Source organism: Lampetra fluviatilis, chromosome 7 (genome assembly GCF_964198595.1).
Source record: "Lampetra fluviatilis chromosome 7, kcLamFluv1.1, whole genome shotgun sequence".
Taxonomy (NCBI): domain Eukaryota; kingdom Metazoa; phylum Chordata; class Hyperoartia; order Petromyzontiformes; family Petromyzontidae; genus Lampetra; species Lampetra fluviatilis.
The window spans coordinates 13,306,996-13,322,496 of record NC_136281.1 but is presented as its reverse complement, the minus strand read 5'-3'; the positions used below and the strand labels follow the sequence as shown (position 1 = coordinate 13,322,496).

Sequence of the window (15,501 nt, the reverse complement as noted above, 5' to 3'; positions counted from 1 at the left end):
GAATCGTCCACGATACAGCTAATCGATTATAACGTGCGCGATTCTACGCGTCCGCGTCTAAAGCTTTAAAAAATCGACGCCGTCGATTGGAGAATCGAAACCCGCCGCCACTCTGACGCGATGACGTCAACATCGATAGCCCCGCCCCCGCCCCGCTCTCTTCTACCGTGCGTGGTGACGTCACTTTCGCGACGCGCCTGACCGACGCGATGACGTCACGACGCCGGGCGGAGGGCGTGGAACGAGTAGGAGGTGGTGGTGTTTGGCGGCGGTGCTGGTGCTGGTGGTCGTGACATGAGCCGCGGTGCGACTCTCGCGAGCGATTGAAGCCGCCCTCGCTGCCTGTGCGACGACGAGGTGACGTGAGGAGGAGGACGACGAGCAGGAGGACGAGGCGAAGGCGGCGGCGAGGGAGAGGAGACGCGGAGCGACAAAACCCCGGCGGCAGCGTTCGCCCCGCGGCGTTTGGAGAGGGAGCGACGGTGGAGGGCGCCGCGGGGTTCGAGACGACCTGACGAGGTGACGGGAGGGGGGCATGGAGAGGGGTGACGGAGGAGGTGGATGTTGCATGTGGTGATGGAGGCAGGAGGTGGTGGTGGTGGTGGTGGTTGGAGGCAGAGGAGTCAAAGTGACGGCAGAAGCTGAGAAATGAGGGAAGCGTGAGGAGGAGGTGGTGGTGGAGGGGGGTTTGGGGAAGAGGGTGGAGTTGTTGGAAGGATGTTGGAGGAGGTGGTGGAAGTGGCAGAACAACTTGGAGAAAGACGAGGTGGGAGAGGGGGGTGGTGGGAGTAGCTCTTGCGGTAGATGCAGATGGTTGGAGGGTGGGGGGTAATAGAGGAGGTGGCGTTGTAGGAGGATGCGACGATGGAAGAAGAGGTGAGATAGGGATACGGTGGAGTTTGGAGACGATTGAGGCACATGGAGATGGTGGAGGTTGATGGGGTTGGGGGGAGTCGTCAGGATTACCTGGAGCGAGAGGTGAGGTTCGCGGACTGATTTACTAGCAGGCAGCTTGTGGCCGATGTTGATGTTGATGATCACGGTGTTGCAAATGGTTAAGATCTGGTAAAAAACAAAATATTGTCGATCGTGATGATAAAAAAACATGGAAAATAACCTATTTTTCATCATACACATCTCGAATTCACCGCAAATCTCAGCATCCCTCCCACAGCATGAATCACGGCGGTACATTGTGGCTGCGATGGTCGTGTCCATGGTTCTTGGCAATGGATCGATGTTGTTAGCTTCTGTGATCTCTCTCCCTCTACGCCACCACCCTGCCATTACAACTCAACGCTACCGCCTCCGGCAAAGGGGACCGCCGTCTTAGTTAATGATGTGACGATTAATCAGGGCAATTAAGGATCGTGACTTGACGTCCGCTGGGGCGGAGAAAGAGGGCCCCATGTGCTGGGGAGGATCCTCATCCTCCTCCCTCATCCTCGGTAGTCCACTGCAAGATCTCCCGGGACCGCGTTAGTAATTTTAAAGTGCAATTACAGCAAGCTCCGGATGTCAGTGGACATGCGTCGCTTCTGATTTAATGGGGGCACGGCGTGTCTCTAGATTGTCTAGATGTTGGATTTTCATCCTTTGAAGTAACTCATGTGTCTCTGTATTTGTACGTGGTTATATTTACGCATGTCACTGTACTGGCGTGTGTGCACTATGACTGACCCCCCCCCCCGTCTGCCGGCGATCTGTTGACACTGGCACATGGTCTCAAAGTGCACCTAGCCTGGCACAAGCGCTGTGGTTGCACTGGAAATTATTACCTGGCCCCGTGGCTGGACAGCAGCACTGGGGAGACAAAGGCGGCCAGGGGTGGTGCTGACCTATTGGTGCACTGTACCGTCATTTAAAAGGTTATTCCTTTAAAGGTTCTTGAATTTGCCCCAGCAGTCTGTTAAAGGATACACGGGGGGGGGAGACCTTTGTCCGTATCTGTAGGTGTTACTGTGAGTTGTTTGTGTTGGCTTGATTGTGTACTGTTTGTTTATCTGTGGGTGTTTAAATTACATTGTGCGTGGGGTGTATTCACTTTGGTGCTTGTCACTTTGTGTGTCATTGTAAGGGGGAGCGGTCGTGTAGTCGCTGGCACCCGTGACGATTATCTAAACTAGTCCTGGGCCTCCCTTAGGTCGACTTGGCCTCGAATTAGTACCTGGTGCGTTCGTTGTTAAACATCGCCACGAGGGAGATAGAAGACGACCGTGCGTGGTTCTGGCCAGAAAACCCCAGGTGTGCTCAACCGGCCTTCACGAGTGATCGCTAACACCACTTGTCCCCACGGCCTGTGGGTATAGGCTATACGGGGGATCTTTGACTTCGTCATCATTGTTCACATCTGTGTGTGATTGCGTTACTTGCACATGTTATGTGTGCCCGGTGGTATGTGTGTCTGTGTGTATGGCAGTGCCCGTGTGGTGTGTGTGTACAGGGTCCATACCCAAAAATCTGTGGCGTTACAGCTCATCCCAGAGGTGAGGGATGAGATCCGTGGCATGAGCTGTTGCGTGTATGCACCACGTATGTGAACGAGTTGCCACTGGGGAGACAAAGGCGGCCGGGCATGGTGCTGGCCACCCACCCCCTCGTGTGACGTGCCGGCCTTCAAATGTGCTCGCCTACAGCATTTGCCCTTATAGTCTGCTCAGGTTATACGGGGGATCTTTGTCTTTGTGTTGGTTTGTAGGTGTGTGTCTGTGTAGCATATGTCACTTGGCACAGTAGGGAGCACAGGTGACGCATCTGTCCATCATCTCAGTTAAGCCGTAACACCTGGGGTCTGCCCGTTAACCCTCTGACAGCCTTCCACAACTTCACGTGGCCTCAGAGTGCCTCCACCTCGGTGTTGACACGATCACCGCGGTGACATCACCGTTACTTTGTGACGAATGGTGGCTGGGGTTACTTTTGTTGCTTTGTCAGTGTATTTATATCTGTACGTACCAATGTTCGTATTGATTTCCACGTATATGTGTGTATGTATTTGTCATTGTGTTTGTCTCTATATGTGTCCATTGCTATGGATGTTTTGTACGGCGAGAGACGTGAATAGGAACACATGGATTCGAGAGCAAACGCAAGTCACAGTCATAGAATTTTGCTGTGAGAAAAGCAAATGTGCTTGGGTCGGACACGTGGTTAGAACGGTTGATGGCTAGTGGTCGACACTAGCAACAGGAGCAGCCGAAGGAAGGAATTTTGCTGAAGCATGCACCGCGAGGATGAGCGATGAGGATCGGCGTATGCGTAGAGCGAGATTAATTGTTGCATTGTCAATGACTGTGAGAGAGATAGCGACAGCTTGGTAAGGCTTTCATCCAGCTGTGGATAAATCAAGATTCATGATTACACTTGTACAGTGTCTGTGTATGCCAGCTTCTGTGTTAACAGCTGTTTCCATTTATCAGCGTGGTCACAACAGTATGTTGGTATGTACGTATGTGTATATGAATGCCTGTGTTTATCTCTGTGCATGCAAGTGACTGCACATACGTGTGTATGTATATATACGCATCCAAATTGCTGCTTCAGTTTTGGTATGCGTGTGTTTGTGTATATGAGTGGGGAGCCGGTAGTGTAGGGGTTAGTGCTACGCTGCGCTATGAACCCGGTGTCCCGAGGTCGATTCCCTCTCACGGCCAACAACAGTGACGATTATTTGAACTGGGCCTCTCCTAGATCGACTCAGCCTCAAGTGAGTACCTGGTGTGGTGTGTAAACATCGCCACTAGGGAGACAAAGGCGACCGGGCGTGGTGTTGGCCACCCACCCCATTGTGTGACGTGCCGGCTATATGGAGGATTTTTGTCTGGTGTGTTTGCGTTTTTTTTCAGTTTTGTATGTTAATGTTGTCTTTGACCAAATTAAGCCCCAGAATGCGTATGATCTTGACAGAATTCTGAAGTTAGGCAGAGTTGAGCCTGGATAATCCTTGGATGGGTGATCACAATACATAACAGGTTGTTAAGGGTGCTGCGGTGTCAAGACTTTCTACCTCGCCTGGTGCGCGGGAGGTCGTGGGTTCCATCCCAAACGACACCTCTACATGTATGGAGTTTAAATGACCTCCACGTGGTTGCATGGATTTTTCTCTGGGTACTCCGCTTTTGACCTCCATATTCAGAAAAATGCGATTTGATTATTTGGCGACTATAAATTCCTACGTATGATGGTGTAAGCCACTTTGCTGAGCTATCATGTATGCCCAGTGTCACCTGAAAAATTGCTAAGAGCTCAGTGGGCTTTTCCTGGTAAATTAAAATAGTTTAGTTACTGTTCTGAGGGGCTAAATGGTGGGTAAATAGAGGGCAGTGCAGATAAATACATTGTTGTGCTGTACTTCTATGCTCCCCACCTTCACCAACCAGCACGGTGTAGGGAAGCCCTCATCCAGCAGTGAATTGATAATGGCTGCACATGTCTACGCTAAGGCTTTTATATTTATATGTCGGTATGTAAGTATGCCGGTGTCTTTTGATCCCATCACGTGTGTGTTTGTGTGTGCTGGGAGAACATCATATTTATTGGCTTTTCTCTAACGCTTTATTGTCATGTCACTTTCCAATGATGTAATTCAGCGCTGTATTTGGGTGCATTGCCCAGGCCTGTGAAGTAAACATTCATCGATAATATAGTTAAACCTTGAATATGCGGATATCATTGTCTGTGTTCCCATCTGTTTGCATGCCGTCGCGGTCACTCGCATGTGTCTTGTTATACTGTACACGATTATGTGCGTCTATGTTTGGTAAGTCGGTGTTCCATTCGCGGCTGTTTCTGCGCCTGTGTGCACGCTACGTCATGAATGTTGATGGACCAATTTGCGCCCGTGTGACCACGACATTTTTGTGCGAGAGACGCAAATGCTCCTCAGCAGGCGCCCGCAGGATCCGTCAAGGAAACACCCACAGAGCCACCGTCCTCTGCACAGGGCCCTTGCATCAGCAGCAGCTGTCATTATATTCTTTACGAAGCTCAGAGGACGAACCGCATTGCTCGCCTGTGAAGGCAAGCGTTGCTTATCTTGTGTTATTTGAAGGACCACTGTTGTGTGGGTGTGCATACGCTGCTTTGTGTACCCGTTTTGTGTGTAGCTGCCGTGTGTATCGACTGTGTTCCTGCTGCAGTGTGTATCTGCATATGCTGCTGTGTACGTATGTATCTCGAACTTCTTTCGCACCGTACGTAGCCAACCGTGCTAATCATAGGTGTATGGTGCCACAGTGGTAAGCGCGCTGCACCACGAACCCGGTGACCCGAGTTGAATTCCCTGCCATGGCTAATATCAGTGCTGAGTTGATATCAGAACCTTTCGTGGGCCTCCGCTGGATCGACTCGGCTTCATTGGGTTACCTGCTGCAGTCTGTAAAATCAGCAATGGGGAGACAAAGGCTGCCAGAGGTGATGCCTGCTACAAGGTCCACCTTGTGCCACTCCAACCAAAATCGGTGCTTACGATTAATATGTATCTCAACAGTCTGTGAACGGCTGAACGGGGAATATTTGTTTACAAGTGTGTGTTTGTATGTTTGTAGGGAGCAGTATGATGTATATGCATATACGTTTGCATATATGTGTATAAATGCTTGCGTGTATACACACATGCACAACTGTTTATACATACAACTGTATACGTAAATATGACAGCATGGGTGGTGTGTTTGCTGCAACAATTTGATGAACTCGTTTGCCGCAAATTCTGCTCCTCGAGGAAAGTAGCTGCTAGGGTTGGGGGAAACGTGAGATGAAGGTGGCACGCAGCGGGTGAAGGTGGGTAAAGGCGGCAGACGGTGGGTGAATGTGGCTAAGGTTACTGGTTAGTGGGGTGTGGTGCTGTTTTGGCATTCGGGAGCGGCAGGCCTCGCAAAGGTGCTGTTGCCGCGGGGCGCGATGTGTCACCGTGTAAGAAGCAGCCTGGCCAGCCCAGCCAGCCTGACCAGCCGCACCTGTGCTAGAGACATAGGGCCTCCCCGCCCTGCAGGAAGGTGTGTTGGGTGCGTGCATTCCAGACGGGCGGGATTATTAGCCACCCACACCCCTGAGATGCGCGCGTGCACAGCTGAGAGGCGCAGCATCATCGCCAGCCATGATCAATCCACTGCTGGATGAATGGCTCGCCAAGTTGGTTGCATGAGCCGATTTCATCGCTCCATCTTTGTGGTGGTGTATGCGTAGGCTTTTGTGTGTATGTGTTTACAAATGCGTTCATGTATGCGTGTTTTGTACAAAGTCTAAAATTCTATGAATTGTCAAGATGTAATAATTACTTTTTTTATGGATTGTTTTGTTGGCTCCAGCTTGTTTGTATTGTTTGTCATTTATGTAACCTTATTTGTACAATTTTGTTCACTCCATTAACGCAAATTTAAGATGTAATTTAATCGCGCAAAGGAATCGAAGGTTGTAGATTCCTTTAGATTCGGACGATTCCCGTTTACTATAAGTTGCTTAAAGTCGATATAAACTGCTACGAATGGGAAATATCCAGCGTTGACTGGGGCAAAAATATAATGGTGAGGGCGGTTGTGAGTGGCGATTGTGAGTGGTGATTAGTGAGTGGTGAGGGGAGGTTGAGTGGTGAGGGCGAGTGGTGAGGGTGAGTGTTGAGGGTGAGTGGTGAGTGCTGATTGGTGAGGGTGTGATTGGTGAGGATGTGATTGGTGAGGGAGAGTGGTGAGTGGTGAGGGTGAGTGTTGAGGGTGAGTGGTGAGTGCTGATTGGTGAGGGTGTGATTGGTGAGGATGTGATTGGTGAGGGAGAGTGGTGAGTGGTGAGGGTGAGTGTTGAGGGTGAGTGGTGATTGGTGAGCGTGTCATTGGTGAGGATGAGTGGTGAGGATGAGTGGTGAGGGAGAGTGGTGAGGGAGAGTGGTGAGGGAGAGTGGTGAGGGAGAGTGGTGAGGGTGAATGGTGACGGTGAGTGCTGAGGGTGTGTATATATGTAAGGTTATTAAGAAATATATTTTTCACCCGGGCAACGCCGGGTACTACTGCTAGTTGACCAAGGTGAGCTGAGCTCGCTTCCCAGTCATGGCTAACATCATTGGCCATTGGCGAGTGGTATCTCAATCGGTGCCTGCTCCTTTCTTAGTTTTATTCATAGTGGTGAGTGTAAACATCAACACAGGGTATGGTGCTGCACACACGTGCGCCGTGCCTGCCTCAATAGGTCCGCGCAAACAGCACTCGCCCCAACAGGCTTAGCACCTACACGTGGGATATTTGTCTTTTTAAAATCCTTTATATTAAGTTCGCTTGCTTGCTTGCGTGCTTGCTTGCGTGCTTGCTTACGACCGTGCAAATCTTTCGGTCGTTTTTTAACCCACTTCCCGTGATCCAATCGAGCTGACATTTTCCACACAGAATCGTTGTGCGAGACAATTAATGTTGGTGAAAAAAATTCCCAAAATTTTACACTGTTTAGGGAAAACAAATTAAATATTTAATTACCAATTGCTTAATACTGGCAGACAATCATCTGACCCATAGGTGGCAGCCATCTCAAGCCAGAGGACGAGAAGACTCTAGCCGCCACGCATATAAAGGATTTATAGTGAAAAACTTTGTTTTTACGGGTTTACTTGTTATGTGTCGGTGTTGGTGTTGCTTGCTCAGAGCAAGCGTGCACTTTAAAAAGAAAATGACACTCGACGGAATATAAGAAAAACCAAGTGGGGTCATTGGAGGTGACGTGATGGAGGCAGCCTTGAGTTGCGAGCTTTTATCCTGGGTCACGTTCAGAGTGTGAGGTCACCGAGCAGTGCAGCTGCACCTTGCAAGAAAGGGCACGTCTGTGGAGGTGTTAAGGGCAAGGGATGAGGGGGAGAGAGAGAGAGATGCAGGGGAAAGGATGCCGCATCTTGACCGCATTGTAACAGAGCTAACGAAATGCATTAGCGTCATGTCGGTGCTTGTGATGTGTTTTTTTTATTTTACTTGTGATGTTTTCTCTATGAATGAAAATCTAGTTTTGTTCTGGTGTTCGGTTTACGTTCACAGTATGGTGCAGCTATTTCGTGTAATCACATATGCTGGGGTGGGTGGGGGCTGTTACATTAATTTAGGACTACCACTGTCTTTAGAATTGTCCAGCGAGGTGGCGTGGTGGTTAGAGCCCTCCCCCGGCTCGTGATCGGAAAGTTGTGAATTTAAAGTTTGGCGGGAAGTGTCCAATTGATACTCTCTCCCCACCTTGGGAAATGTGTCATCTCCGCCACTGACACAGGGCTGTTAAATAGGATATGAGCTCTGTTCTATACTCATTTGAGCGGCAAACTACTTTCAATAACACTCTCTATAACTCTTATGCTAGATTTATCCCCCCTCAATCCTCTCACCCCCCTCTGCAATTCTTGGCGATTCAATGAATTGTTCTCATTTGGAGTATCATGAGTCTCGAGGTTCATATGTTCTGTCTCGTTTGTACTGACTATTCAGCTATGTGTATTCGATACGTGAGTTTATAATTATTATTATTATTGGTATGCTTGTGTACCCAGAAAAAAAATTATTGTTTTGGTGAGCACGAGAATAATTTTTAATCGACGGGTCCATTACATGCCGCTCGTGCGCACGACGCTAAGCGCGAGAGAGATAGAATTTGCGTAAAGGAACGCTGCCGATAATGGTGATGTCGTAATGCCGCGTTAAATGAGGTGTTTCTAAGCATGGCCATCTGCTGCGAGTACCGTGGCAAACGGTCGCTTTTGCTGCTCAATTAGAACGCCTCCCAGCGCCTCTCGCGACAATTTTACACGCAGGCTGTTACGAGCGTGCGGCTGTTCAAGATATCCGTCCGGCGTAAATCTGATATTTTTTTTCACGCAATACAGTGCTTGCGTTTCACGGGTTGGGTCATAGTTCATACGCTTAGGCCAGGGGGTCTGCAACCAAAATAAACAAGAAGAGACGTAATTTTTTTCGAATTCGGTAAAAAAAACCCTCAATAAATCAAGAGCCGCAATGCATGCGAATAACGCCACGGAGCGGTCCATAAAGAGCCGCGTCTGGAGCCGCAGGTTGCTGACCCCTGGCTTCGGGGGAAGGACTCGATATTGTGCGATGGTGAGTTCAATCAAAACCCCGCCAGGGATGACACAGCCTCGTCATCGTTCTTTTCTGTCATCATTGTCCTCGTCATCATCATTGACATTGTTGTTCAACTCCTCACCATCCCAGCAAGGTCAGTAAAAGCAGTCTCACCTGACGAGACCTCGGCTTCATGAAAATCCACCAGTGGATTCCCTGTGGAGAACACCGTTTCCCCGCCACATGAATGTAGAATTTCCACCACTGGCCCAGAACTGCCGACCGAGACGCGTGTCGCCGAACCTTCAACTGCGTCAGTGGAATCTTCCACACTGGTCTGCCGTCATTATAATGTGCAACAACACTTCTTTTTCCTCGCACTGCTCGATTTTGCAACTCCCTTTTCATCATCTTTTTACTCAAGGTCATATAACACTCCAGAATTCAAGGGACATGTTTGTACTTGCATTGGTGCTCTCAGTCATTGGCTGATTTGCATTTTGGGCCATTGGCTCTGCACTCAGCATCTGCGATAAAACAAATATTATACGGTGCACGTGTATTCGTTTTAGACGTCGGAGGAATGGATTATCTTCATCTATCCCTGCGTATGTTATGTCCATTATGTTAATGGCCCCACTCATTTGGGGGAAAAGAGCCTAAAACAAGTTCCGGGAACAGACGGGAGGCAGGGGATGTTGAACTTCCTCGTGGCGGCTCGGGTATCCGGACAACCAGGAAGCGCGCGGATGACTCTTTGAAGGCCACCGCATTCCTCGCGCCATCTCAATCAGTGGACGTCATTGGTGTTGCCCTTGTTCTTTGTATAGCCGATGTTGATGTAGAGCAACAACTGTGATTTCACATTGAGGTGGTTGAGCCAGATTATTGCATCAGGAGGAGCGGAGTGTTTCACTGTAATGATGCCTCCTTCGTATTTGTGAATTCGGCATTGGGTCGTTATATGTGCCATGATCTGTTCTGGGTGACCACCGTCACACACCGGAGAATGATTAATATTCCATCTATTACCCTGTGCATGTTAAAGAGTGCAGCGGCCTCTAGTGTGGACAAGAGGTCTCTTGAAGCGCTATCAAAGTTGTTCTGCTATATCATGTTATGTAGGCTGTGTTCTGTAACATGGAAGTGATTCGTGCCTGCGCAAGAGCTCCGAGCAAACATGTCCATCTCATTAAGTGAAGCCGATGGTGCAATTGAAGTTAAATTGAGAATGAAACCCCACAATTGAGAATTGCATTTTTCAATTCGGGGCTTTGCCTGCAACAAGATACAATCTCGCGTCGTCTCGGTAGCTCTACGCTTTACCGAGCCTAAACGACCACTTGTGCACCTCTGTGCAAGAGGCTGATTGTGCTCATGCACACAAAAGCTGCAGCGCAATAGGTTGTTTGAGGACTGGCGCTGTCTGCCCGATCGTACTGTCGAAGGTGTGCCGTCTCTTCAGGCCTAGTGAGGACACGGGGGAGGTCAGTCGCCACAGTTCGAGACGATAAAGATAAGGAAATTCACTCCAGCGTGCACGTGGATAAATTGATGATTGCAATGAGTTTGTTTTTACACGCGTAAGTTAATGCATATATCATGAGAATAGGATTATATTTAAATCGATGAATTGATGGAGGGAGGGCAATGACTCTTAAGTGCGTTCGCTTGGTAAAATAAAGAAATTCTATCAGGATTTTGTGAAAGTATTCAGGCATTAAGACCATTCTTACAATACATCTCGTTTATTTATATATTTTTATCATGTCTAAAAGCGCGTTTCAGGATGATCTACAGAAGCTGTAGGCATATTTATTTTGTATTCGAACACATGGGCAGGGGACTTAACATTGCGGATGGCTGGGCGATGGAAGTTTCAGACATGGAGAGCAGCAGGGGAGAATGAGCGACCTCCCACTGCTCCACGGTTGCCTGGGGGCTTCGATAGAAAGCCTTGGTCACTGTAGCACAGAGTGCGTAGAGGGGAGTAGAATTAGATGAGAGAGACAAAGTAGGCAAGGGCGGAACCATGGATGATGACAAGGGAGTTGCACTTGAATGCGGTGAGTGTGATTGATCAAAGATTTCGTTTGTAACTACTGGAGGGATCAGAGTCCTGATGTGATGTGGTCTCATTTATGGATGCGGGTGAGAAGTCTGGCAGTGTCATTTGGGATCATTTTGCTTCTCCACACGTGCTGCGCACACGTGTGTTTTATTCCTTGCGGCTTGCACTTCAATGTGGGGGCCTGTGAAACTGTTCGGCAAATGATGATATGCTGCACATGCTGTAAGTAAGTGGCTTGCAAGTCGTAAATCTGATTGAGGTGTGGGTGTGGGGATCCCAGCACAGAAACTCCCGGGCTCCGATTGATTTTGGTGCAGGGAGAAAATCGCCGCATGATGAGATCATGTTAATATTGGTCGCTTGTGTGTGCGAGTTATAATAAGAGTAACGGTTGATCAATTAATATAGATTTGTGAGCTCGCAATGCACCTATCTAATTGTGCGAGTACGGTCAATATTTTTCTATTCGTGTATGTTGGATTGAGCAGTTTTCCATCAACCCTGCGGCCACTAGCGGCCGCTACATTCACCACAACTTTACAAATATAATATAGACTCAAGTCATCAATCGCAACAATTTATGGAGTAAAAATGTGGATATATGTACATCCCTTTTGTCAATCCACTGCTAGTTGGCAGCCTTCTTGTGCAATGCAGGTCGTGGGGGGGGGGGGGGTTAGTTGACCATACTTCACCATGCTTTGTCGGTCTGAGTTAGTGAAAGCAAGGAGCTTAGTAAGCGCTGTACAAAAATGCGTGTTGCTGTGCCTCCGCCCTCTTTTGCCCCGCGGCAGCCTACAACAAACTGGCGTGCATAGTGACCGCACCATCCAAGCACTACCCAGGCTCCAGCCGACTGAGCTTCTGAGATTTGACTTGATCCAGCGCATTCCAGGCGTTTTAGTCATAGGCACACCTTTAATAATAGTAATAAAAGAATAGGGGCAGAGTCTTGTTTTCCCAAAACGGTCCCAGACGCATTGCTTTTGTGATTTGCCCCGCCGTCGGCAAAAGACACTGGGACAAAGCACGCTCTCACCAAAAAAATCTGACGAACAGGAAGTTTCACCAGCCTGTGAACGGGTCCCCCATATTGTATCCTGAAACGGGAACAAGCAGCGTTTGGACTGACCAGCGGACATTTAGTCCGTGTTCTGTTTGAAGCTTTGCCATGCCGTGACCTGTAAGGCAAATCATTCGCCGTCGCCTTTATTCAAGCGTCAGCACGGCTGTTTATTCGTGCAGAATTGCTGAACGGAGAACAACAACGGCGCGTTCATAAGCATATGTGGGCACATCGCTGCTCCTTTATAATAGTCACTGCCACACTTCCCATATCTCGGTGCAGTTGGTCACTTTACAAACGCATAGTCTTTCATCCCTCGGTCATTCCACTGGCTGATGAAGACCTCCCCATCCCGTGTCAGTAATGGCAGTGGTGGGCGGGGGGGGGGGTAGTTTGACCATATTTGTACCACGCTGGTCAGTGTGGGTTGGTGAAAGTCTGGGGGAGGGAGATACCCAGGATGGGGGGTGTTCGCATGATCACTTGCCACTTGATGTTTTAGCCGTGGCCAAGAATCGGAATTCGGGTTGCCAGGTTCATAGCGTAGTGCGTTGACCACCATGCCGCAACTCCATCCCTACTTTAATTTAGCATTTGTATATGGGGTCCTATTTGTACATTGAACATACAAAAATATTGGGATGTTTTATTTTTAAACGTCATTTTCATTTAAAAAGCTCACGCTTTCAACATTTAAACCAAAATGGTTTTATTTGTAAATCTGCGGCTTATGAAACTGTAAACATAACAACATGAAGAGGCTGTTTTTTGTTCTCTTCAGCGATCGTTTGTCAACATTTAAAATTTTTGCAGATGCGTGGCTTATTTTGTGAACGTTCCCATTAAAAAAATTTAAGACAAATTTGCGTTAATGACTCGAGCAGCAGACACACATCAATCAAATGCTCAATTTCCCCGTGGTTTTGATGGAAATTGAACCTTCAACTCATTGTAAATTGTCCTAGATCGTAACAGTTAGGCCGTGTCCACAGTTGCCTTGCGTGAACTCGGTCAGTCATCAGCATATAAATGCACCGTAGGTGTGTCGATATACGCCTTTACTGCATGCCCTAAATTACGACGCGCACTCGCGTACGCGCTTGCAAGTGATGGAATTCTCGTTTAGGGATTAATAAAAAAACAACTTACTGTGACTCGACTTAATGAAACATCGTCTGGCCGACAAGATCCGAGACGGAGTATCTGCCTAAATGCTCCAATACGTTTTTGTTTGTTGCGCCAGCAAATTATTATGAAGCAATAATTATTTATAGCTCTTTGACAAACCACTGCTGGATGAAGGCTTCTCCATGCCATTGTCAGTCAAGGGGGCTGTTTGACCATACTTCACCCTGGTCAATTTTAGTTTGGTGAATGGAAGTTGCCCAGGAACTGCTTTGGATATCACTCGCCATGGTTAAAATCCATGGCGAGTGACTGGGAATTTAACACAGGTAGTTCATAATGCAGTGCACTAACCACTGCGAAATCACTCCCCCTATAAATAATAATAAGAAATAGCAGGAACGGGTGTTTTTATTGCCTCAAGCAAACAGCGCTAGCCTGATAGCTAAAATAATATATTTTCAGAATAAACCAAATTTTTTACTCTAAAGTGCACAGTTTATTTTTTCAATGCTTTTATCTTGCAGCATGTGTTCTCGTATACATCTCATGAAGATATAACAGCGACTGATCCATCAAAGAGGTACATTATTTAAACGATATTCATAATAATAATGATAGCTTTAATTATTTACCGATGAAAGCATTACTATCTGACTCCAAAGCGGCCTGCAACAATAAAACCAAAAGCCATTGTAGTTCCATCCGCTCTGTTTTTCCTGCGTTCATGTTTTGACGCGAGTGTTTGAATGCGCTTGTTGTTTCATGTGAGAGGAGGCTGTGGTGGCGATGGTAACAGGTGGTGTGTGTGTGTGCTCATTAGTCTATGACCAAACCACCCGGCATGTGCCCGGTCTTGTCGGACCTCAACAGCCAAGCAAGGTTGAGCCTGCTTAAGAGAGAAAGATGAGATACTGCCTGAGAATACCAAGTGTTGTTGAATTGGACTGCGAGGTGTCCAGGAGGTGGCGGTATAAACCATACACGCATACATTAGCAGTGTATTCTTGAATATGTCTTCGTGGAGCCTTAAATGTCATCTCCACGTGCGCATTGGATGCTCGGTTATCTTCCACACGAAGCCAAACGCTCATTCAGGGAATTGCTCAAACCTCCCGATGTCGCAGTATCCTTAACGATGCCTTGCTGATTAAACAAATGACACTGTTGTTATGGGGCCGCATCCTCCGCTGCCGAATGAACCCCCGTGGTGGGTGATCCTCCGCTGTCGTAAGATGATGAGCGCCCTCAAACCGGTGGGGGGGGGGATGTGAAAGTAATTGCATTAACTACTGTACGGGGCGGCGGTGCACGAGCTGCCTTGCATTAGTGGGATTTGATGTCGCCTGAGCCTGTCGGGACGGGCCCTGCGTGACCGTGATGTCATGGCGGGTTCTGTTTTAATTGCACGTTCTGCCCAAGTACGTTAGAGTTGCGCGACAAAGCGGCGTCATGTTGTCACGAGAATAAGACATTTCCGCAGTGTGCTGTGTGACATCAATGGATTGCGTCGGGAGGAAAAATGCACCTGTAAGAAGATGTCACGAAACTGCCTCTGATATAACTTTAATAGACTTGTTATTTATGCATCCCATTCTGTTCTTCTACTCATATTCACCCACTCACCGACGCACCCAGCAAACTAATCCAGCAACTGAAATGGCCACGCAGCCAGCCATCCACCCACTCACCCATCCACCCACCCACTCACCCATCCACTCACCCATCCACCCACCCACTCACCCATCCACCCACCCACTCACCCATCCACCCACCCACTCACCCATCCACCGACCCACTCACCCATCCACCTACCCACCCACTCTCCCATCCACCTACCCACCCACTCACTCACCCATCCACCCACTCACTCACCCATCCTCTCACCCACCCACCCACCCACTCACTCACCCACCCACCCATCCACTCACCCACCCATCCACTCACCCACCAACCACTCACCCACCAACCACTCATCCACTCACCCACCAACCACTCACCCACCAACCACTCACCCACCAACCACCCACCCACTCACCCACCCACTCACCCACCAACCACTCACCCACCAACCACCAACCCACCCACTCACTAACCCACCCACTCACCCACCAACCCACCCCCTCACCCACCCACCTAGCCACAGAGCTTTATTATGAAACAATCGGGGCTCTGCTTATTTACTGCAAGATTAATCGTAC

At 48.5% G+C, this 15,501-nt stretch overlaps 1 protein-coding gene across 4 annotated transcripts in view; it reads left to right on the top strand.

Moving 5' to 3' along the window:
- Nucleotides 1-206: 206 nt before the first annotated feature.
- The window catches only part of LOC144933597 (kinesin light chain 1-like), a 52,977-nt gene continuing 37,682 nt past the window's right edge, over nucleotides 207-15,501 (top strand). For 2 of the 4 annotated variants that reach the window (XM_078858571.1, XM_078858570.1), the window contains exon 1: nucleotides 208-519. The gene's annotated coding sequence lies outside the window, so the exon portion shown is untranslated. Of the gene's footprint in view, nucleotides 520-2,419; nucleotides 2,487-15,501 lie in introns of all 4 variants that reach the window. The other 2 variants (XM_078858569.1, XM_078858568.1) reach the window with 2 other exon arrangements.